This window comes from Amblyomma mixtum, chromosome 3, assembly GCF_055824585.1.
Source record: "Amblyomma mixtum isolate Tamu chromosome 3, ASM5582458v1, whole genome shotgun sequence".
Classification (NCBI taxonomy): domain Eukaryota; kingdom Metazoa; phylum Arthropoda; class Arachnida; order Ixodida; family Ixodidae; genus Amblyomma; species Amblyomma mixtum.
This window is the reverse complement of record NC_143014.1, coordinates 199,046,868-199,069,591: the sequence shown is the minus strand read 5'-3', so window position 1 is coordinate 199,069,591 and position 22,724 is coordinate 199,046,868. Positions and strand designations below refer to the sequence as shown.

At 50.4% G+C, this 22,724-nt stretch overlaps 1 protein-coding gene across 5 annotated transcripts in view; it reads right to left on the bottom strand.

Annotated features, from left to right (window-relative positions):
• Positions 1-22,724, bottom strand: part of Ddr (discoidin domain-containing receptor 2) — a 608,941-nt gene that overhangs the window by 252,010 nt on the left and 334,207 nt on the right. For all 5 annotated transcript variants that reach the window (XM_089582433.1, XM_089582432.1, XM_089582436.1 and 2 more), the window contains one exon: positions 10,873-10,911. The gene's annotated coding sequence lies outside the window, so the exon portion shown is untranslated. The remainder of the gene's footprint in view (positions 1-10,872; positions 10,912-22,724) is intronic.

Sequence of the window (22,724 nt, the reverse complement as noted above, 5' to 3'; positions counted from 1 at the left end):
TCAGCCGTCGGCAGCATAGGCAGCGAGCCCGGGCTGAAGCCTACGTCCCGAAGCGTGCTCGACAGACGGACCTCTGGTGCGGGGAGAGTTTGCCGGAGGGCTGAAAACACAAGGAAGTTCACGATATCGCGATCCATGTAGGAGGGAAATAATTTCACGCGGTTAATTCCGCGATGCCGTGCTTTTTTTTTTTTTTTGCGCGCGTTTACTTGGCAGCCCTGCCCTTTCCCCCGGTGCATTGGCCTTGCGCTTCACGCGCTCTTCACCGCCCGCGAAACGCAGGTGTCTCTCGGCCCTCGATTTCTATTTCCAGGCCCGTTTCTCGAATGGCGCCATCTGGAATGTAGGTGTGTGGTGTTGAATGTTTGAACCACGGTCCCTCGAAGCATCGGGGCTACGTGGCCCGCTCCGAAACGGTAGCCGGCCAAGATGTAGAAGGGGAAAGAAGGAGGGTTGGTTGCTGCTGGCAGTGGCCGGCGGTGGCGGGCTTCATGAATTTTTGAAAGTACGGCTCCGAAGTGGCGGCTGAGGGGAAACGGCGTTTCTTTTGTTTGTGGGATTGCTCCTGGTTCGACTCGCCGTAGCTTTACAGCCTCAAGTCCTCTGGTACGTGCACTGCAAACATTCCCAGAAACAGAGTGCGCTGCGCTCCGCAAGGTGTGTGCTTGGTGCGCTCCCGCAGCCGGGCCGCCGAACCAGAGCTCAAGGCAATGATGGGCACTGCTGGTCCCTGGGAAGGAGGGCCGAAGGGGAGGCCCGTACGCAGTTGGGAGTTTGTTTTATGGATCTATCAGGGGACCAAGTGGTCTGGTGAGATGGCTGTATTGATCCCTGGGCCTCTTCGGCGCCGTTTGTTGTTTTGGCCCCGGTGTGCGCCGTGTGCACGCCGAGAGGCGGGAAGCCCCCGAGTGATTGAACATCGGCAACTGGCTGGTGCGCCTACCTGACGAATGGGAAGCTTTGGAGGATCTTCGACGAGGGGAGGAGGGGGAGGACACCAGGGACAGTCTGTCTTCCTTTTCTCGAGGGGCGCGAAGGCGAGGGAGAAGAAACGCGAGGGAAAAACTCTGTTTCCGGCGGATCAGCGTGGGATCTCGGAGGAAGCCCATAGTATTTGCCGCACGTTACGTATTGGTCCTTGTTTTCGATCCGCTACCCTTCATTCCTCGGGATGATTCCCGGTTGTTTTTATGGGGCGCTGTGCTTGGCTCCCCTGTTAAACGTCTGCCAGATTTCATAATGTGCTCAAAATGGCGCCGCTGGCCTGCGCGGTTCGCGAATCGCGTTTTGTTAAAAAAAGTAGATGCGTCGCTGTCATAGCAACTCCGCACAGAGTATGACCTAAAAATAGAATGGAAAAAAGACAAAAGAACTGAAATCATGCCGGACAAATAAAAAAAAGGCACTATTACCAGGCTGGCGCCATCATCTCCGTTCACTTGTGTTTCCTGTTCATTGCCATTGCAAAGCACTTGAGAAACTAGAGTTTTTTTTTATGCCGTTGACACCACGAAATAATTTTCTGGATTCGTGCAGCTACTGAAATACGATAAGCAATTGCCTCCGTATGTGGTGTCGTTTGTAATGTAACGTTTCAGTATGATGAGTTACATAAAGCAACCGAAACTTGCTAGGATTACTATGCGCCACGAGAGGCGCCTCCAACAGTAGTTTTCACTAAGCTGGACGACACATTTTAAGGTAAATTACAGCAATTTTTACTCGTAGGGAAAAACTTCAGAAACGAGTCGTGCGTTCGGAGGGGGAAAGAAAAAAAAACGCAAACTAGGGATATTGACAAAATAAACACAAACTTATCCCACATCGTTCCACCAAGAAATACAATCCACACCTCCTTGGTAAAAGCATGACATCTTTCTTCAGGGCTGGCAGTGCCCTGTATTGTTGCGATAACGCATTCATTACTTAAACGGGTTCGTGTCCCCACCTCTGACGACTACTGCCATTAGATGCGTGGGAACTTTTTTTGTGAACCGCACGTGAGCATGACACCTGCGGTGCATCCTCTATGTCTTCCAAGTTCTGTGAATCTTGAGGAGCACGCCATGCGATTGCAGGGGTACGCAACAAGGCCGCCCTATACACCGCGGCGACCTTCGTGCGCTCTCGGCGTAAAAGCGGAAGCCAACCGACACGGGGGACTCGGCGGCATGCTCGGCGCAAGCAAAGGTCAGGCTTCCCGCTCCTGATCCGGCCACGTCGGAAGAGCACGGCAGCCTCCCTGAGCCGGCGTGCAGCTCGTAGCTCCTAATTCCGGAGCGCCGGGGCCTCAGTCGCGGCGAGCCCGCAATCTCATGAATGCGCCGGGCCGCCTAACAGGATTGGCCGTCATCTTATAAACAATGCTTCTTCTCCGAGCTGGGCAGGGCGACACGACACCGGGTTGTTGGAGGGAGGGAGCGTATCTTTGGGGCGGGCGAGCGCGCGCGCCTAAACTCGTTACGAGCGCGCGACGCATCCCAGCAATATCCGGCCTCGAGGACTTCCCAGGAAGCGGCGCAGGAGCCCGGGTAGAGGTCCGCGACGCCGATGGCGCAGGCCAGGTTGTGGTGTCTCTTTCAACCGCCGGCCATTACGTTATCTGGTTTGGCCTGACGGGGAGAGCGGCGCCTCGCAGAGCGCGGCTGAGGTGCGCGTGGGCCGAAAGTGCACTTCCGGCGAAGCATACCCGCGCACGACGCACGTAGCGATCGCATAACACGGCCACGTTCGTTGTTTGCAACCCCGGACGCAGCCTCTGACATGGCGGAGCTCGGGTGGTACGACGGCCCAAAATCAGAGTCGCAAAGGCTAACATTTACAAGGGACTCTTTCGTTTTGAGAAAAATGAAAAAAAAAAAACCGTTTTTACGCAATAGCTGAAAGGACCCCCTGTCGCAGAAAAGCCGGCGACGTCGTCGACTTCGGTATCGGCGTCTTTGGCCATGAGCAAAAAATCCACGAAAAATTCCCAGAGAAGAAACGTAGGGGGCAGGTGGGCCACCCATGTCACGTGACCTTGTTATTAGAGAGTTCTCGGAGAGGCGTCAGAGGGACGTGGGGAGAACGGTCCTGGGCGTCCACAAGCAGACTCCAATAGAGGGCAACCAGGGCGACAGGCGTTGGTCTTCGTTTGCGACACGAGAGTCCGTGGCGAAGGCGACCTACGGAAACAGACTTATGCGCTTTCCTGATACCAACCTGGCCTGCCAAGCACTGGTACACACCATTTTTGCAGAACTGTCAACGAGGTGGACGCGGCAGACCCTCAACTTTCGTCGGTGACATGGTTTGCGTGTGGTGAGCGTCGCGACCTCAGTTAGCTCGAGCGGCAAGAAGCTGCGGGAGGAAGTGCGCCTCGTGGAGACGGAACGATGGCATGCGGCAGAGAGGCGGAAGTCCTCGCTGGAGGTTTATTGTGCGGAGAAAAAGTAAATTTCCGGGGCGTGGTGCTACACCTCTACAAGCTGCGGACTCCTTGCTGAAGCGAGAAGTGCAATACTGCGCACAAGGCTGTGGAGAGCTCGTTTTTCCGAAGGCCTCCAGGTCACATGTGCTATATGTTGGAATGCGGAGGTGGAACACGGGACCAAGGAATATCTAGGCATTTCTCCCTCAACCTGCATATCATCGCTGCCAACCGCGCTCGGTTTTGGAACGGAGAGTGACGCAGTCGCAGCGGTTGAGGTGACGAAGAAGCGGCTCGAGCATTGGTGGCAGCACGGAGCAATGAGGAGTGGACGTTGATGAGGGATTGCACATTCACCACTCGAAAGCTTTGAGTTTTACGAACTCGTTTTGTTTTGGGCTCCTCCGCGCGGTCTACGCAGCGGCGACCCGCTGCAAAGGGCACATCCGCATCTCCATCACCATGGAGTCATCACAGCATGCTCACCGGGTTGTGAGCGAACTGTCGACCGTAGCAGGTGGCAGTTAATGATTGGTCGCGAGAGGTTGCTCGGGAAGAGCAACCTGGGCCTCACAAGCACCACCGTTGGAATCATCAGGGGTGGCATGAGGACTCCTAGGGAAGTATGAATGCAAACATTAATCAATAACGCATATATGGACATTAGCCCATTAATGCTATCTCTTCATACCATTCAAGTAGTGCATAAGTGCCCCCTCCAGTTTTTTTTTTCGCTCAGTGAGAGAGAGAGAGGAGGTCAGAGGTTTCGAATTGAAGTATTGGTAAATTTGCGTCACCGAAAATAAGTTCGCACCAACATAGTCCCCTGAGGTGCGAATATGACACACACACACGCACACGCACACACACACACACACACACACACACACACACACACACACACACACACACACACACACACACACACACACACACACACACACACACACACACACACACACACACACACACACACACACACACACACACACACACACACACACACACACACACACACACACACACACACCCTGCTTCGCAACACCACTACAACTAAGCGCCGTTATGCAGGGGCAAAATGCGGTGGGTTTACACACCCTGCGACGGTCACTCATTCCGTTGCTTCACTTCACCCCAGCGCGCCCTAGCAACCCAACCGTCTATGTTCTTTGTTGTTGTTCTTGATTCGTTGCACAATATAAAGCAATGCCCGTAGGCTGCCCGCTTAAAGGAGACGCACATAGTACCGAGCACTACTTGGAAATGCCAGGCCAGACCTTCCATTTTTTTTTATCTTCATATGCTTTGCTGAGATGGAGGTGGGAAAAAAGTGGGGGAGGGCAGTTTGAAGGCAGTACCGCTCTTGTGCGCCGAGAGTGAGGACCGCGCGCGCGGCAGCAGACCGGCGAGGTCGAGCGAGGCCCCCGAGAGGAAGTCCGCAGGCTTGTCCTCATTAGTCGACCCGAAGGCTGTTTCGCATTAGTCGCGCCCGCCAGGAAAGCGGGGCCTCGTTAGAGATTTTGAACTCACGACCCTGGAACTCGCTCTCCTAGGAGGTCCACATTCTCTGCGGTGGGCTGTATACACCTCGCACGCAAGCTGGCGGCAGCATTCGGAGTTTTTGAGATAACGCGACATGCTCGGGCCAACAATTGGCGCACCCGCGGCGGGGCATCTAGGGCTGGTTTGTGGTGCGTGCGACGCGGAAGGATGTTCGAACGCGCGCTCTTGAGGGAGGTTGCAACGCAGATCCAGCAGCGACAGTGTTTTATTGCGCATTCACTTTATATATACGCACGTACGCACACACACATACACACACGCGCGCGCACGCACGCACGCACGCACGCACGCAGAGAGAGAGAGAGAGAGATATGGGTTTTCGCCAGGGGTGTGCGAATATTCGAAATTTTCGAATATAATTCGAATATTATATTTTTAGTATTCGTATTCGATTCGAAATCCAAGTATTCGTCTTGTCTCGAATATTCGACCCGACGCGAATATTCTTATCTAGCCGAATATACTGGTGCTCGGCTGCTGACCCGAAAGACGCGGGTTCGATCCCGGCCGCGGCGGCTTGAATTTCTTTGGAGGAGAAATTCTAGAGGCCCGTGTACAGTGCGATATGTCAGTGCACGTTAAAGAACCCCAGGTGGTCGAAATTTCCGGAGCCCTCCACTACGGCGTCTCTCATAGCCTTAGTCGCTTTGGGATGTTAAACCCCATAAACCAAACCAAACCGAATATACATTGTGAGCACCGGCGTTCATTTCGGTCCGCAAGCCCTATCGACAGAGACATAACAACAGGGCGGCTCCCAGAACAATTCGCAATCCTTCCTCCAAGGGCCATGCCGTAGCTGACTGCGCTGGTGAGCTCCTTTGTGGGTAAAACTGCGAAGCTGGTATAGTCAGGGCTGTGCACGAAGTACCTCGCAATACGTGCCAGTTCAGTGCCAAGTGAGAGGGCATTTTCTGTGGCTGGAGAAGTCGTTTCAGCTAGAAGGGAGCTACTTCTGCCTGACCAGGTGGAACAGCGGGTTTTCCTTCCCTACAACCTTTTATGTTCATCCCAGCAACACGCGTTTGTGCTGATGGCAAGCTAGCCTTAATCAATGCTGTGTACCATCCATCTTCTCTGATATTTCCACTCTTCTAAGAATAATGTTCGAGTCTGATAGCTTTTGTGCAGCCACACACACCTTTTGTGTTCATTTAATCATCGATAGTTTAACTGTGATGTTCTTGGGTGCTCAAATAATGTTTTGTAGTGGTTAAATGCGTCTGTCCTTGATTATTCGATATTCGATTCGATATTCGGAACCAAGTATTCGTATTCGATTCGTATTCGAAAAATTTCATATTCGCACACCCCTAGTTTTCGCTCAATGGGGCAAGTGAGGCTTACGCCTGAAATAAATTTGTAATGGGAGAACTACAACGCTATTTGACGTTTCAAGACCCGATAAAAGGATGAGCAAAGGAAAGTGACCACATCACCATTTCTACGGCTTCTTGTGAGGGAGGCATGCAGCCAGCCAGATGTAATTGCCTTAGCGTAGTGTCTCCAGATCTTTCATACCTTGGGATAACCTTCAGCTTTATTCGAGGTAGTGTCAGTTTTAGGCAGAACAGTGCACGAATACTGCAGCCAGGTAAATGATTCAGGCACTGATTAACGAGAATTAGTCACATTTAGGTTTGTTGCAGCTCATTGGATGGACGTTGTCATTAATTAGGGTGGTCTCGCATCCGCAGCCATTGGCATCCTGTAACTACAAGAAGACAGCTGCGTGTATCTACTTCTACAGAACGAAATTCAGACCACGAAATAAAAAAAAAAATTCTAAGGTAAGCCGGCAATACCGTACACATATCACGTCACCAGGCACAACAAGCTCCCCATTAATAATGCGCGCGTCTCATTAAGACACCGGCTTTGACATACATTAAGAGGGGATCTACAAAGAAAGGAAAATAACAGCGCTCAGCCCGCAAAGCGTGTTGGTCCAACGGGCTTAGCGGCTTTGACAGCAATTTGAAAAGGATAGAGCGCGTAGTGGCGCGGCCAGAACGGAAGCCGCTTTGCGCTGGCACTGAAACCGTGAGCTTGATCCGCCAACGCGGCCTCTGTCTTCTGCCGAGCATCCCACTGCCAACCTATAGCGTAGTGTCCGAAAAAACAACCGCCCGGTGGTCGGTTGCTCATCTGGCGGCGGATGCTCGGCTGGCAGCAGCGAGAGGAAGCTAATCAGGCTCGAGGTCTGCGGAGAGCCTTATACCCGCAGCCGGGCAGCCGATAGCTGTATGAGCGCAGCAATCGATGGCACCTCGTCCGCTCAGGGGAACGGTGACCGGAAGGCGGACACTTTCTCCGGGCGATAACTGACATGTCGAGTCGCGGTCGATTTCATCTCCCGGACGACGCCGACGATGACCAGGAAGGCGGCCGCACACGCTGACATTCCGCTGGCGGCTCTGCGCTTTCTTTTCCTTTTTTTTCCTTTCATTATTATCGGGCAGGCGGCTCGCACTTTTTTTATCCTCTTTGTATCTTACGTATACCTGCGGATCGCAATATGCTCTACTTTGCGTCTGTTGGTGCTCTGTTTACTTTCCTAACAGATGTCAGCGAAAGCAGCAAATAGTCGACTGAAAATAAATGGGCGTTTGAGGCTGCGAAGAACACTCGAAAAGCGTTGCTTTCGAATAACATGATATTGCAACGTGACTTTGAAACCAGCAGGTTGGTTAGTTTGTGAAAAAATTTTAGTGGCGCTGCAATGTAGCGCTATTATATAGCGACGCTTACGAACTGATAGCGTTGCTGCAGTCACACAGTGCTCGTAGGGCTGTGTTATTTTTCGTGAAACATCGCAAAAAAAGTCTTCGCACTGTAGGTATAGTCGTGAACCTAAGTTGCACTAAGTTTATGTTATACTCGTTGTCGGTGAATTCCAATATTTTAACGATAAATATTTCACAAGGGCCGCAAAATATTATTTCCTGATGAAATCTGAATCTCAGTTCACGAGGAATAGATGTTATTGGCTCACGCCTGTTATTAGGGGCCCTATTCTCTAGAGCATATGTTCTACGAGTGTTGGCGAGGCTGCTGTTTTCGGTGGCGAAATGATCATTTGGCGTGAGCGCTGAACAAACTTTAAAAGCAGGATTTTGCTATGCATCGGAAGATCAGGCCATTTCCATCAGATGTTTTTAACAATAGCTTGCAATATTCTACAGCTGCCTCACAATTAAAAGCGATGTACATGAAAGCTCGACTTGAGTGCCTGCAGATGCATATCTGCTCTCATGGCCCTGAGAAGCTATGCCTATTGATGAGAATGCCAGCTAACCTCATAGATGCATGTTTGGCAATCTGTTTAAACTACAGAGGACAAAACAGTCATGCGAAAATCTACACGTCAAGCCAAGATAAGGATAGCACACTTTTAATATGACTTCATGGCAACGATGCCTTCTGTTTGATAGGTCCCAGCTCGTTGTGCTCCATAACGGCTGAGCAGGGGAGACAAATAAATATTCTGAACTCTTGTTTGCAATACAATGATTTAAGTTGACCGGTTGCGTTGCCCGTCGCAGTTGATGAGCAGATGGGGGGAGTTGCTGCTGGGGACGTGTTAGCAACCTCGATTCTCAGCCGCGGCAGACGTACTTCGCCTCATGCGATATGCGAGAACGCTCGAGTGATGATGATATTTCGGTGGGCGCTGAACAATCCCATTTAGATTGTATCCGAAGCCTTCCATAACAGCACCCTTCATAACCTGCAGGACTACTAGGCGCGTAAAAATACACAGTTTCGACCGGATGTGGTCGGCCCACCATTGATGAAATTTTCGCATGGGGCGAACATTTACATTTCTTTTATTCCCCTAGATTATCTGCTGGTAGTAAAGGGTCAGAACTATTTATTCGAAGTAGCATATTCCAGGCTTGTCAGGCTGGCAGATTTATATTTAAGTTCGAAGCACCTGTTTCTGAGCGGTTTGCAGGTCAAAATTACTTATACATTTGAGGGAAACGCCAAGAACCCTACGGGGTCGTTATTAGGCGTGTTTAGACATAACCTTGCTTTTTAAACAAAGCTTGTGTAACTAAAAAAATTCCACGAGCTTTTTTACGGCACACAGTTTTACACCCCGTAAACTTCACCGACGAAGTGTTTTATTTTTAATGTTTCAGTGAATGGAGCCTTCTAGAGGAAAACGAACAAGAAAATATGAGGCAAGACACGGGATTCCCACGGCCCCATGCATAAACGGCTGTCCTTCCGTTTGTACAAACTTGCTTCACGCCGGGTCTAAAACCGGAAAGCAGAAAAAAATCAGCCAGATACAACCTGTAGCCTACGCGTGCTTATTTTTTTCCCTCCTACCTAATCTAAATGTAGCTAGTCTAAACCTGTCCCTTTCTTCTTCTTTTTCCGCCTCTAATCAAGGTGCACCTACAAGCAATTCGTTGTCCTCGAGAAGAGAGAAAGGTCGAGAAAGAAAGAAGAGAAACCAACACGGAAGCCTGCGCCTGAAGAAGCCTAAGCAGAATGGGCCTTCTCTCCGCATCCACATCTCGCGGCCGACTGCGCTTCCGGCAGGGCTTGGCGCGCAGCATCACTCTTCCGGTTGCTCCGCGCGTACAAACCGCTCGCAGAGGGACACACGACGCACATCGCGTGAATTCAACCGTACGCGCGCCGTGCCGCGACAGCACCGGTCTTACGGCAGCGACTGCAACGCGGAGGGCGGCGCCTATCTTCCTGTAAGCCGTCCGCAAACAAGTCCGGCCACCGCGGGACCCCGGACAGGGAGGTCGCCGCCGCCGACTGCCGAAGTCGCGGCTCCCGCAGTGGCGGCGACATTCCTGCTTATCTGGCTCCCTCCTAGTCCCCGCTGCTGCTGGCGCCTTTGTTTAAGGATGGCGGCCACGGGCTCGCGAGCCGTAAATCAGCCGCCCAGCGGGTATACCTGGCCCGTTGAAGAGCGCAGGTGGCGTACCTGGCTGATACGCGCGCCGGTCGCCGTATTTCACCGCGGTGCCTATCTGCGCGGCCGCTGTAGCCTGCAACGCGCCGGAGTCCACCGAGCGGCCCGCGCGGCGCCCAGCAGGCAGAGCCGAGACCGCACGCGTAACTCACGCGGGGGTCGCGCTCGGCGATTAGAGCTAAGCGCGCTCGCGTACAAAGTGGACGCGTGTGTGCCGTCTGCCGAGTTTGCTCCTGCTCTACCGCTGTCCATGGCTTACGCGGTAGGGGCAAGATTACAAGGATGAATACCTTTGGGTTCGTGGCGTGAGGTCGCGGACAGGCAGTGCTACTAGTCAGACGCCTCGTGTGAAACACATCATAGCAATGCCTCATACGTCGCGCCACGAACTTGTAACCGCCCACCCGATGTCCACTACTGTTCATAAAAGGTATCATCATGATGGGCTCAGGTATCTTGTCCAAACCCAAAAAGCGAAAGCAAACAGTCGCGACCGGTGAGCTAAGAGTTCTCGGCATGCAGGTGGGATCAAGTTTTGACAAATGCGACCCGATAGCTGTATCACCAGCTACTATCTGCACCTGGTATTTTTCTGTGTTTTATTTTTGTCTAGTATTGACTCGTTTTCACCCTGCATTTCACGTGATGAAAAGTTGACATTTCAGTGCACATTACAATCTTAGATATCTCTTCTGAATGTAAGGGACCAAGTGCAAATTCCCAGCTCAATAGATGGTCACGTAGTCGATCGCATCAATTGTCTTCGAGGTACTAAGTGCCAGGGACAAAAAAAAGTGTAATAGTTCAAGCTTCAATATTTGGTCGTAGAAAGAAAGATGCCCTCAACGGATTCTTTCTCAGAAAATAGAAATACTTAACGATGTTTTTCGCGTAATACCAAGCAAGAACGAACCATCCTAACGTGCATGCCGACAAGAATGGGAAACAGACTTACCACTGACGCGGTGTTAGTCTCTTGGGTCCTCGGGGAAACCTGGAATAAACCAAACGAATCCACGTTACACTTTCATCACAGGCAAATTACATTTATTGCGGGAAAAAAGGAAAGAAAAGACAGCGTGCCGAGACGATGAGGATGGCCTCCAAAACTGGGAAAGTTTTACTCACGGGCTCCCGCCTGCGCTTCCGGATTACGAGAAAGCTCGCGTCGTTTTACTGCGCTGGCTGTTTGTTCCCTTTGCTAAAGACAGCAACACAGATAAGCACCACAGTCTCGGCCCACGCCTCCTTCACGAGAGACGAGCAAGTTTTCAAACAGAAAGAGCGAGCGAGGAAAGGGACGCGGGATGATGAGACCTTCCGTTTTTTGCGCATGACAATAAACGCGGGCATCCTCACGAACGTGCGCACCCTCTAAAACTAGCTGCAAGAGTTGCGTTCACGCAAACGCCGTCTCTTTCCAGAAAGTTTGGCCCATAACCCGCCACGACGAGCTTCAGCTGTGCGTCCGGGGCCGGCTTTATATACGTGTGCATACATTTATTTTGTTCTTTATGAGAATGGCCCGCTGGCATTCCTTGTCATGACCTTGGCTTTACGAGGTATCCGGCCAGCCGAGCATGTTCTTTGTTCGCCCCTAACTACATGTACGCACGGGCGCGTCCCTCGACTCTGCCGCGGGCCTCTAGGAGAGGCACACGCAGTTGCGGCGAGACGGCAATCGCGGCTCTAACGCGGGCCGGCTACAAAGTCATGGCGCTGGCTAAGCGTACGTGTGCGCCTAGAAAGAAAAAAAAAAACAAAGAAAAAGAGCGACAAGAAAAGCTCGTAAGGATAACGTCGTTTCGTTGGTGATTTCTTGTTTCACTTTCTTACGCGTTCGTAGTACAGCGTGGGCTCGTTGGCGTGTATACACTGAACCCCGCACGCCGCAGGCGCTCGTAAATTCTTGCGCTAGCTCGGTGCGCCTTGCGTGAGGCTTGGTGGTCGGCGCCGGCCGCTTTCTTGTTGCTTCCTTGCCATTCATCCTGCACACACGCCCCCTCCACCACCTCATCCTTCCTCCTTGTTTCCCCGGCGTCCCTACCGTGGCGCACCTCTAACAGGTGGTAATGCGCGAACGCGCACTCGTCTGCGATTGTTTGAGAGCCATAAAGATGGCGGGCGGCGGGCCTTGCTGCGGCAGTGGGCTCTTGTGAACTGCCTACATTTCCTCCCAGCAAGCACAGCAGTTCGGGCGGCGTTGGCTATTGTCTCTTCCTGCTTCTTCTTTTAATCGGATAAAAGCATCGCTTCGGACGCTCTGCCCTGAAAGCATCTCCAGTTTCGCAAGGCATCACAGTGAACACCAAAGAAGACACCTTGGGATCTGAGCAGACAACAGCGATGAAGTGTCTAGAAAACTGTGTCAACGTCCCTTAATTTTCAGTTGAAGTCACATACTAGCGGTGTCTATTGCAGAAGCAGCAGCAGCACTCGTCAGTTCGGAGGACGAGGTTTTCGTTCGATTGAGCGCGTGTTTTATTTCGATCGTTCCTTTCATATTCCTTTCGGTTGCCTTCCGATAAGGGCAGTGGCCCAGTTGGTACCAGTCGACAGGCCCTTGCACTTGCCTCTTCTCTTCTTCATCCACGGAGAGCAGTAGCAGCGGCAGCACATAGCGGCAAAAAAAATGAAAATTTATTATTTTTATTATCGCTTCTTATAATTTTCAAAGTGATTCGAGGTAATCAGAGGCAAATCCGAGGACGAGAGATAGTAAGCTTGATTCTGCTGGACGTGAAACTTCTGAACCTGAACCTGATTCTGCTGAACCTGCTGAGACTTTACTCTGCTAAACCAGTAGCAGAATCAAATCAGGTTATACTTGGTACACTATCGCTTCAAAGTCAAAGTATCGAACCCATCATTGAAGTCTTATTTTGTTACTTCAGTGGCAGCAGCCTAAGTTTTCCTTACTTTTGAGTTAATTTCAAGTTTTAGAGCGAAGCACTACTCCAGACATGCCAACTCCGAGCAAGAATCTTGCCTTGCGTGATCAGAGTAACTCGGGTAAGCTCGGGTTAGTTCGGAGGAGCGTCGTGCAAGCTGCAGCCAATGGGAGCACGCTCGGGTTAGTTCGGAGGGGCGTCGTGCAAGCTGCAGCCAATGGGAGCACGCTCAGGAAAGTTCGGAAGAGCGTCGCGCCAGCTGCCACCCAGTGGAGAGAGGATGATGAAGAGCGAGAAACGCGATTGCGTGCACATGCAGATGCGAGAAAAAAAGAGGCGAAGAATGAGCGAATGCTTTTGCACGTCTGCTCTGTTTAACTACGTTAAAACCCAACCACTTTATAAACATTTACTGCAAAATCAACCAGCGTCGTTTTTAAAGTGTCCTTCCTTCAAATCACAATAACAGTGAGCGACAACGGCGAGGACGTAGGCAAGCGAATAACATCTAAACATTTCTCTTTAGAGCTGAAACGCCAGGCTTTACAGTGGTAAAGAGTAGTGCTTGAGCTCTAGCAAGAACTGGATATTGTTTCCGAATCAACCATGATGTAAAAAATAGCGCACAGGGAACACACGGGACGGAAAGTAAACGACGCAGACAAGCGAATCAACCAGCTTGTTACTGGCGGATATTGCAAAATTTTAACGACGAGGTGTTTGAGCGTCACGAGAAACGCTCAATGGCTTCATTTCTGCTAAGGAGACTCTTTTAAAGCCCGCTCTTCAGAAAGTGTACAAAAGAATGAGCAACGTAATCGAAATTCCTGTAACATGAGCGCCTAATCAAAAAGTCGCGCGTTGACCGCGCGTTTAATTTATGCGGCCTTGCCAGAAGTTAAGTTTCGCATCCGCAGTAGTTATACCATCGCACGCGATAGCCGGAATGGGTGATTTTAGGGCTTCGCATGCCCATCATTCAATGTGTAGGGAAAAAAAGAAAAAAAAAAAATTCGAATATCGCTAATTTTCCGAAAAGTGCGGAGTGTGGCGTTTCTGCTCACACTCTGAGGCCTTCAAATTGAAAGTTGAAACCATTTTCCCTGACTAAAAAGCAATCAATTAATGTGAAATAAGGAAAAATCACTCCTGGATGCAGTATACTTAATAAGGGAGTAATTACTCATTGGCATCCACCCGAACGCAGCCATACGGCTACAAAGGAAAGCTAAATAAAGGAAAGCTGCGTCATCCCCCCCCCCCCCCCCCCCCCCCTTGCCTCCCCCTGCCTGAAGGGTAGCAGCAGCTATCGACCGCAACGTATACGTGTGTCAGAATTACTACTTTAGGTTCGGTTTAGATGTCAAGTTTATTACCGCAAAAATTTAGAGACAGAAAAGTACTGACTTCATCAGACATGTCCAGAGCGCTCGAGCGTCGTTTGCTCTACAGGAATTATTGGTAAGAAAAACGAACTATGTAAACTACGAGGCACCTATAGTACTAACGGAAGGAAACGATCTGTCTTGTGTTCTCACTTGAGCAGAACGTCCCGATACATTCCTGTCGTCCACGTTTTCGAATAACTGAGGAACAGACAAACAAAAGAAAACAGAAATGAAAACTCAAACAAGAAGCAAAATTCTGACAAATAGCCGTGACATACTTCAAAATCTTTGTGGCGACGGGCGTGAAGCAGGAACAATTAAAGGCAGTCAAAAGCACACAGCCGAAAAACGCCCATCGCCGCGGTAGCCTTGTTCGAGGGCGCAAACAATTCCAAGAATCTTCGCCGCTCTGGCTTGCGTCATCCCGAGTCGGAAAGTTTCGATATCGGTGCGGCTTCTTTGAAAAAAACCTACTCCGTTGCTAGAAAATGTCCGCGCCACCGGGGTCTGTCAACAGACTGGCGGGCGGGTTAGCGACTTTTTTTTTTCGCTTTCTTGCTTGCAGTCGCGCTATGCTGGCAGCGCGCCTTCAGGAAAGACGGGGGCTCGCACAGCAGATTTCCAGGAGCAGTATAGCGAAGAGCCAGGCCGGGAGGAATGCTATGTAGGAAGTACGATTCCTTTGACAGACCCCGCTAAGGTCTTGGCTCTCTCTTAACGCTCTCTCTCTCTATCCTGCTCTTGGCAGACTTTATGAACTGCCACTGTCAATGCCCCCCCCCCCCCCCCCCCCCCTTGCCTCCCCCTGCCTGAAGGGTAGCAGCAGCTATCGACCGCAACATGGCCACAAGCATTCTTACTCCTCACCGCACGCGTGTCTTCCTCGTCCGTTCGCTGCACGAATGTCGCCTTTCTCTTAGACAACAGGCAACCCAGCTTGTGGAGACGTTGAATTCGTTTTGAAAAATGAAATGAAAAAGAAAACAGTGCTAAAACATTACCTTGTCTCAAAGATGAAAAATTACTCATTAATACTGGAGACGTTGATTCCACCTAATACATCCGGCTACTCCAGCAATTAGACGCTAGGTATAAGACGACAATGCTTGGTATCAACTTCTGCAAAAAAATAAAAAGCCGCAACCGCCATTTCTTAGCTAGTGATTACAATCGTGAATAAGTGATTACGACCTTTACTACATACTGCATTTTCTGAAAGACAGAGAAAACATTTTACTAAGACCATGAGGCGTGGCAGCTTTTCGTCCTACCTGATGACCGCGCGTGGCATTATATAGCCTCTACTAAAGTTTCTTCCTGACACATTTTCCTCGTTTCATTCCCGGAGCAATCATTCTTGCCCTATGCGTGTGCAGCGGTGACAGCGTAACCTTTTTAGCGACCCGTTTGTGTAATGCTCGTTCGTGTCTCTCTTCCTTACTCGTGTCATGCACTAATCCTAGCAACCCTGTCGCATCTGCCAATGCTGGTGACGTGGATGCGCAGTGTCGAGCCTGCATCATATAACTGTATAGCATGACGAGAATGTGTTAAGATGCTACACAGCATCTTCCCTTTTTCTCTTTCACCCGAGGAATGCGCGGAAAGAGCAGCCGGCCATGCTTACTGCGCATGCACCTTTGCCACCGAATCTCGCCGACGAGCGGCGACAGCGGTCCGAGAAGTGCGGCGGCCACACGCTCCCGTGTTCTCTCTCGCGTTGCTTCTTGCTGTACGTGCATGAAGCTTATATGTGCGTAGTTCTGCGAGCAAAGTAAATGGTGCAACTGCGGGATAGTTATCATCATATTAACACTGTCGTCTTGTTACCGCCCATTTTTGTGTTTTCTCTCACGGGTTATATTATTAAATAAAGAACGCGTACACTTGAGTGGGGGCTTGAAAATTTATCAAGTTGAGTTGGTTTTTTACGGATACCGTGATAAGAACGACAGAGTCATTTGCATTCTTTGGGTTTTCGATGTCTTAATTTGTTGGATCGTTTGCTTGATTGTGTTCCATTTGTAAAAACTGTGAATTAAGAGGGCTGGTGGTCGCACTATTAACTGAGTGAAAAGTTCTCCTACACAAAATTTTATTAAACTAAAAAAGTAAACGGAAAAGGAAAAACGTGTTAGTTTCCCCGCTCGCTCCCCCCTGCCCCTTTTTTTTGTATGAGTTGTCTTGGCAGCAGTGCGTGACTGCATGCGGTGAAGCTTGCTTTCCTCAACTACAGCCATGCCTCCACTTACGCTTTCATTGCTTTTAACTGTATTGCTTCGGGGCAGCCGTAATATTCAGCATGCCAAGTACATAACTGGCACAGTTTTTAGCTCAGAAGTCTGCAGCAGCAGCTTTTTATGCGTCAGGCTTAGGACAAGAGTCGGATAAGAGCGCGAGCTGAAACAATGCCGCTGCGTCTGCTGCCCTAGAGGCAATGCAAGCACGTGTGCCGCACCGTGCTGTGTAACTTGCAGCACACAGCACGCTACTGTGCTGTGTGTTCAGTACGACGATGTTCCCCAAAAGCATGGAGGGACTGCAGCCAGGCATAGCAATGAGTCGGAAGCAGCTGAGACACGTTTTAAGGCGGCGATTCATGTCCTTGTACAAACTAGATCTGCGTCTACATATCGTAAGCCATATCGTCTCCGCACGCGTATGAGTTTGGTCTGAGTGAAGAAAATAATTTAGGCGTCGTTTTCAAGCGCCGCAGATGATATTGGAAATCACTTGCAGACCGTACGTACTACTTTAGGGCCGAGTTTTTAGCCCTATCACCTGAAGGAGAAGGAAAGAGGAAAGAGTGCCCAAACATCATTACCCCCCCCCCCCCCCCTCCTCTTCCTCCTAATAAGGAACATGTTGAACATGCAGTGGAACATTTTGAGAAAGCTGTGCGGTCCCTAGATTTTTCTGTGAAATAAGAGAATAAATAGCAAGCCGCGCTAATAAACGCGAGAAGCTTTATCATCAGACCTTGTTTTTTTTTTTCGTTTTTCTTCCTTTTACTTCGCCAATAGCCGACTGTCACGGCTAAGGATGAAATCTTTAACCCAGAACTCGGCTGTCGAGTGCTGGAGATATCCCCCGCCTCTCAGCGAGCGCAGCAACTTCGTCGCTGGAAAGCTATTAGACTATTCCTTCGTAAAGTGAACCGCGTGTTCAAAAGCAAACTTCAGGAGGCGAAGTGAGACTAAGGGCACAAAGAAGAAGTAAATAAGGCAGAGGCGGCAGAAAAATAGGAAGCGTGCCCAGAAATTGGCTTCGTCCGCTTTCTCCTTATAAACGATACTGCGCAGGTGCGTCCTATAACGCCCTGGGGCTTGCCGTTGGTTATCGTAATCGCAGAGCTGAAGAGAACGATAGCCGAGTAATATCCATTAAAGGAATGATTCCTGTACAAATCAACTCATAACTTTTCTCAAGTTCTTCCATAATGGCACCACTAAAACAAACGCGCCTGCCGACCACGCAAGTTAACGCACGCACATTGGCACCGGCTCAAGGAAGAAATAACATAGTTCAAAGCGAGGCCAGACTCAATCTGCGCAACGTTTTACAGAGGAATCTGAACTTTAATTAAAAAAAGTTTTTCCCAGCTTTCTTTTCCTTTCTATTCCGCCTGGACGGCGAACTTTCAAAGCTCGCGGAAGAGGAACGGAGCGAATGGGGAGGAGGGGCGCACGGGACGAGATACGAGGCGGCACAATTTTCGCGCCGGCCGACAAAAGCGCGGCGGGCGAGAGGGGCAGTCGAAGCGGGTTCGCGTCATCAAAACTCAATAGAATCGGGGCAGCCCGAGGCTCGGGTATGTCGAGTCCGCGGCGGAGACCCGGCGCCACCGTAGCCGAGCGCATGCGAAATTACACCGTGGTAGATTCATGAAGCCGAGAGGCCGGTGGGCGAGCAGACGCGCGGAATTCCTGATTCCCAAGAATCGCGAGACTCGGGACTCGCGGTTCGCCGTAATTAGCTTTCTTGCGGCGCGCGTAATACCTTGGGCTTCCTCCATTATGCAAGTCGCTGCGGCGCTGCAATCGCGGGCCGGCGCGCTCCGAATTACCTGGCGTTATTTCGTCCCGATAATCCTTTCCGTACGAGCCCGATCTGCCTCAGCTGTGCGTCCACGCGGTACCGGTGCGCTGCGCGCGCCCGCTACACGACTACTCATTCGCGTGTGTGCGTCCGTGATTCGGCCTTCTCTGCGAACAAGAGTGTACTTACCGCCCGATTCTCGGCCTCGCACGGCTTCTGAGGCTTCTAAATCATACATTACTCGTAGCCTCCTTCGTGCAACTTTGTTTCCACTTTTCCTTCTCTCTCACTCTCCCGAGAAATGCGATGGGCTCGGATCTGATTGGCTGCGCTGGGAATACTTCTACAAGTGTAGGTTAAGCCTCAGGTTAGTACACACAGATACGCTGGAAAGGAATTGAGGTTTGTTTCTTTTCTTCTTACTTTCTCGTCTTTAATTCAGCACGGAAAGATTGGCAGGGCGAGAGGGCGACGACACTCCCAGATAACCAAAGCCCAACTTGTAGAGGGAGGACGAAAGAGGGAGAGACAGAGCAAGAACATCTTTAATTCAACACCAAGCGCAGCTTTACTGACGCGCCTTGTCCAGCACGCGCAGTTTCGAGATGTTCCTGGGTTGCTCGTTGCTAATCGGGCTCATTCGCTTACCGGAGCGCTTTGGGAGGGCAGTCAGCGCTGAACGAGGCTTGAATGCGACTTGGTTCGAAAACATTGGGTTGTGCTTTCCTTTATAGCCCTGTGCTACGCGTTCAAACGGCGTTTCCCTTCCCCAGTGGTCACTAGGTGGCGCTGAAGAGGTGAGTAGAAGCTACGCGTGGGGGTAGTGGAGCCCGCCACTCTGCGTGACTGATTCAGCAGTGTCTCCGAGAGTGCAGCCGAAGAGTCGAAACATCAGCCATCGGACGCCTCCATTTCTTCTTCTTTTTTTTTTTTCCAAGAGCGAACACTGCATTGTGTGCTTTAGAGGAAAGGCACGTGACGAGAGAGCATGTCAAGCCTTCAGTCTCAGTTAACTGAGTTCCAAGGAAAACGAATCCACGCTGCCCACAGTGGCCAGTCGCAGTATATTTATAACTAGGCACTATGTCGACAAAAGTTAAACAGGGTTTTATTGAGCGTTTTTGTTTTCTTTTCAACATCACAACAACAAGAAGAGTAACACTATATTTAAACCGTAATTGCAAAATGATGAAGTGAGTGGGAATAAAATTAATTTCCACTTGACGAGGTTCCCATCCGCAGAGGCACAAATAAAGACGAAATATCACAGACAATAAGTGCACTCAAGATACTTGAAAAGAAACTGCTCTCAGCAACAGGCCCGAGCTCGTCTGTTTGCCAACGGACGATTTGAATTAAATCAGCAAGGCTTTACTAGAACTCGTGGTACCTTGGCCCTTGATTCACTTAAAAAAAATTACGACAAAAATATTTTTCTTGGGTGAGTTGAGAGGTGCACTCACTCAAAGCCTAAAAAAAATGGCACGCTGCCAAAAGAAGTAGTACAGTCTAGCCCGGGTATAACGAAGTCGGCGGGAATCGGCAATCACTTCGCTATATCCGCTATTTCGTTATATGCGGACTACGAAAAAAAAAATACAAACATCGGCATACCGATTTATTGCCGCTGAAAGAAGTCGTCCAGTGTCCCCTGAACACGTTTCGCGAGTGCGGACTTCAGGATTGCGGCTTCCATACCATCCAACTGCGAACCAAAGATCTGGTCGAACTCCGGACTCCCGAGGTACATCCGTAGCGTGTCAACAGCTGCGATGGCCGCTGCGGAGCTGACCGCCTTAGGGGCACAACTAGCATCGTCGCATTCGCTGTCGGAGGCGCTCTGCACTCAGTTGTCCGTTCACCAGCAAGATCAAGTCGAATAACTCTGTCCTTATAAACAACATACAACGATCCGCTATAACGATAAAAATGAGCCACGCTTCCAACATGCACAATGCTGCCGCGCTTTCTCCCTGCCTTGCGCACCGCGGCACCGACATAAAACAAAGCGCGCGCTGCCACACGTCCTGCAGACTGCAGTCCAGCCGTGGCGCCGACTGCCTGGGAGAAATAGAGAACCGCGATTGGCCAAGACGCCCGCTCTCTGCGACGTCATCGAAAAAAAAAAAAATCGTCTCTGTTCTTTTTTACATTTTTCTCCTGCGCGGCGTGCTCTACCGCTCTACGCCGTGACGCCTTCAAGGACGGCGCAACACGAGACCGGCGTGCCTGCGATGCAGTGAAGCAACCTTTCGCTCCGCAGGAGAGCAGACGACGCCACGAAAGGACGCCGTCAGCCGAATTTTGCTCTTATTTTCGCGGAAAAAATCGCCTCAAGGACGCAAAAATGTGTTGATTGGCAGATTATTTTTCGGTTGGTATTAAATCTCTTCGTTATATCCGCTGACGCGATCTTATTTACTTCGTTAAAACCGGACCCAAAATGTATTGACAATGCAAAAATGGGAATGGGAAATTGAAATCCCTTCGTTACAACCGCTATTTCGCTATAAGTGGCCTCGTTATAAACGGGCTAGACTGTATTGCGCATCGAAAAACTAACCGCGGAGTAGGCATATTCTTCAACTTTGATATTTCGATTGCGAAGTCAGGTAGCCAACTTAATTTCTTCATCAAAGCAAGCGAAAAACATCCCTTACATAGAAGCTTTTCAACCTCTTTATCGCACAAATCTGGAATGATGATTTTAGAAACAATGAACGTAAACTAATGGCGCTATTTTGCAATAGGTGGATTCCGTACACCTACAACTGATGCAAAACAGTAGGAGCAAACCCATTTGGCACATTTCGCAAGTGACGGCATCGCGTAAAGTTAACCATTAGAACTTGGTATCTATGGCGCTAACGAAAAATAACCAGCACAGTACACGTTATAAGTTGTATGGGGATTGCATACGGAATAGAAAAAATTCGCAGTGGCTTAGATCAGCTATGTCAGGAACGAAAGCAGGACTCAGGTCTCTCCTCCGGCTGCTGTCGCTGCTGCTAGCGGTCGAGACATTAGACGTTAAACGTGCCCGTCTCGTGGCGGCATATTAACGGCGTTTAGCCAGTCGTTCGGCGCGCTGTTCCTCTGTTCCCTGGGCGATTGGTTTCGTCTTCATCTCGTTCCGATGTCGATTCCAGGCCTCCTTCTGCATAGCAGACTTGTCGCCGTCCATACTGCCGTCTCAACTGTGCTTGCGGCGCACGCGAGCTCTCCTTTCCAATCCTCCGACGTGTAATCAGGCATGTGACACAGTTGGCGAAGTGGGCGGAGGCGAGAGCAACGACGAGGCAAGCGGTGTGACGTCATACCAAACGGCGGCGGTGGCTCCGCGGCGAGGCGCGCTGTGTGACGTCATGCCAAATGGCGCGCGCACACACACACACACACACACACACACACACACACACACACACACACACACACACACACACACACACACACACACACACACACACACACACACACACACGCACGCGCGCACACACACACACACACACACACACACACACACACACACACACACACACACACACACACACACACACACACACACACACACCAGCTGAGTGTGTCCATCTCGTTCAACGTCCCTTGTCTTTTGACGCGCTACAAATAGCAAACAAAACAGATCCACGCGAATATTCCTCAACAGACACAACGCGAATTTATGTCATGGCGCAGTGTAGCTCTTTTTTGCAGTTTCCCTCATCAAACCAAACCTTCAGCTTCCGTACATCAAATTCAGAGGATCCACAGGATAAAAAAAAGAAAAAGACCGAGCATAAGTCGGAGAACTGCTAACATTAGAAGCATGCGAGAGTTTTCAAGAAGAAAGTACTTTTTTTTTCTCTTTCCCTTTTTGGCGTCATTATTCTGACGACCAGAATGCTCTGCAGGAAGTATTAAAACAACTCCGTTACACGGGCGTAATGTTTTCTAATGAAGTTAAACTTTTCCCGATGTCAATGTCTGCGTCGTACCCCTTATCTCTTCCACTTTCTTTTGTCGCTTTTGCCTACTGCACTGCGGCGCCCCGCACTGCACAAGTTCGTGCGGAACAATTTCACGGAAACCGTCCAGATTAACTTCCCCCGTTCCACGAAAGCGACGGCACCAACGGAAATGAAAGCAACGTCTAAATTCTCGCTCCGCTTCCAACACCCGACGACGTCTCGCTTTTCTAGTGAGACGAAAAATCAAAAGTAACCAAAAGAATGCGAAGACGGATAAAAAAAACGGGGCGAGGGGGGAGACGATAAGGGATCTCCGCGGCAGCGACGACACTCGCCGAGAAAGTGACGTGCGTGACAGCAAACGGCGTGTCGTCGGGATTTTCGTTCCAGCCAGGAGCCGATATGCGAGCCCGCGCGGGGCGCATACGTAGTTTCGCGCATACGCGCCGGCTCTTTTGGGGCTGAGATTCGTCATTCGTGGCGCTCGCGTGCGAAAAATGGGAGCCCGATACAGCTGCGCCTTTC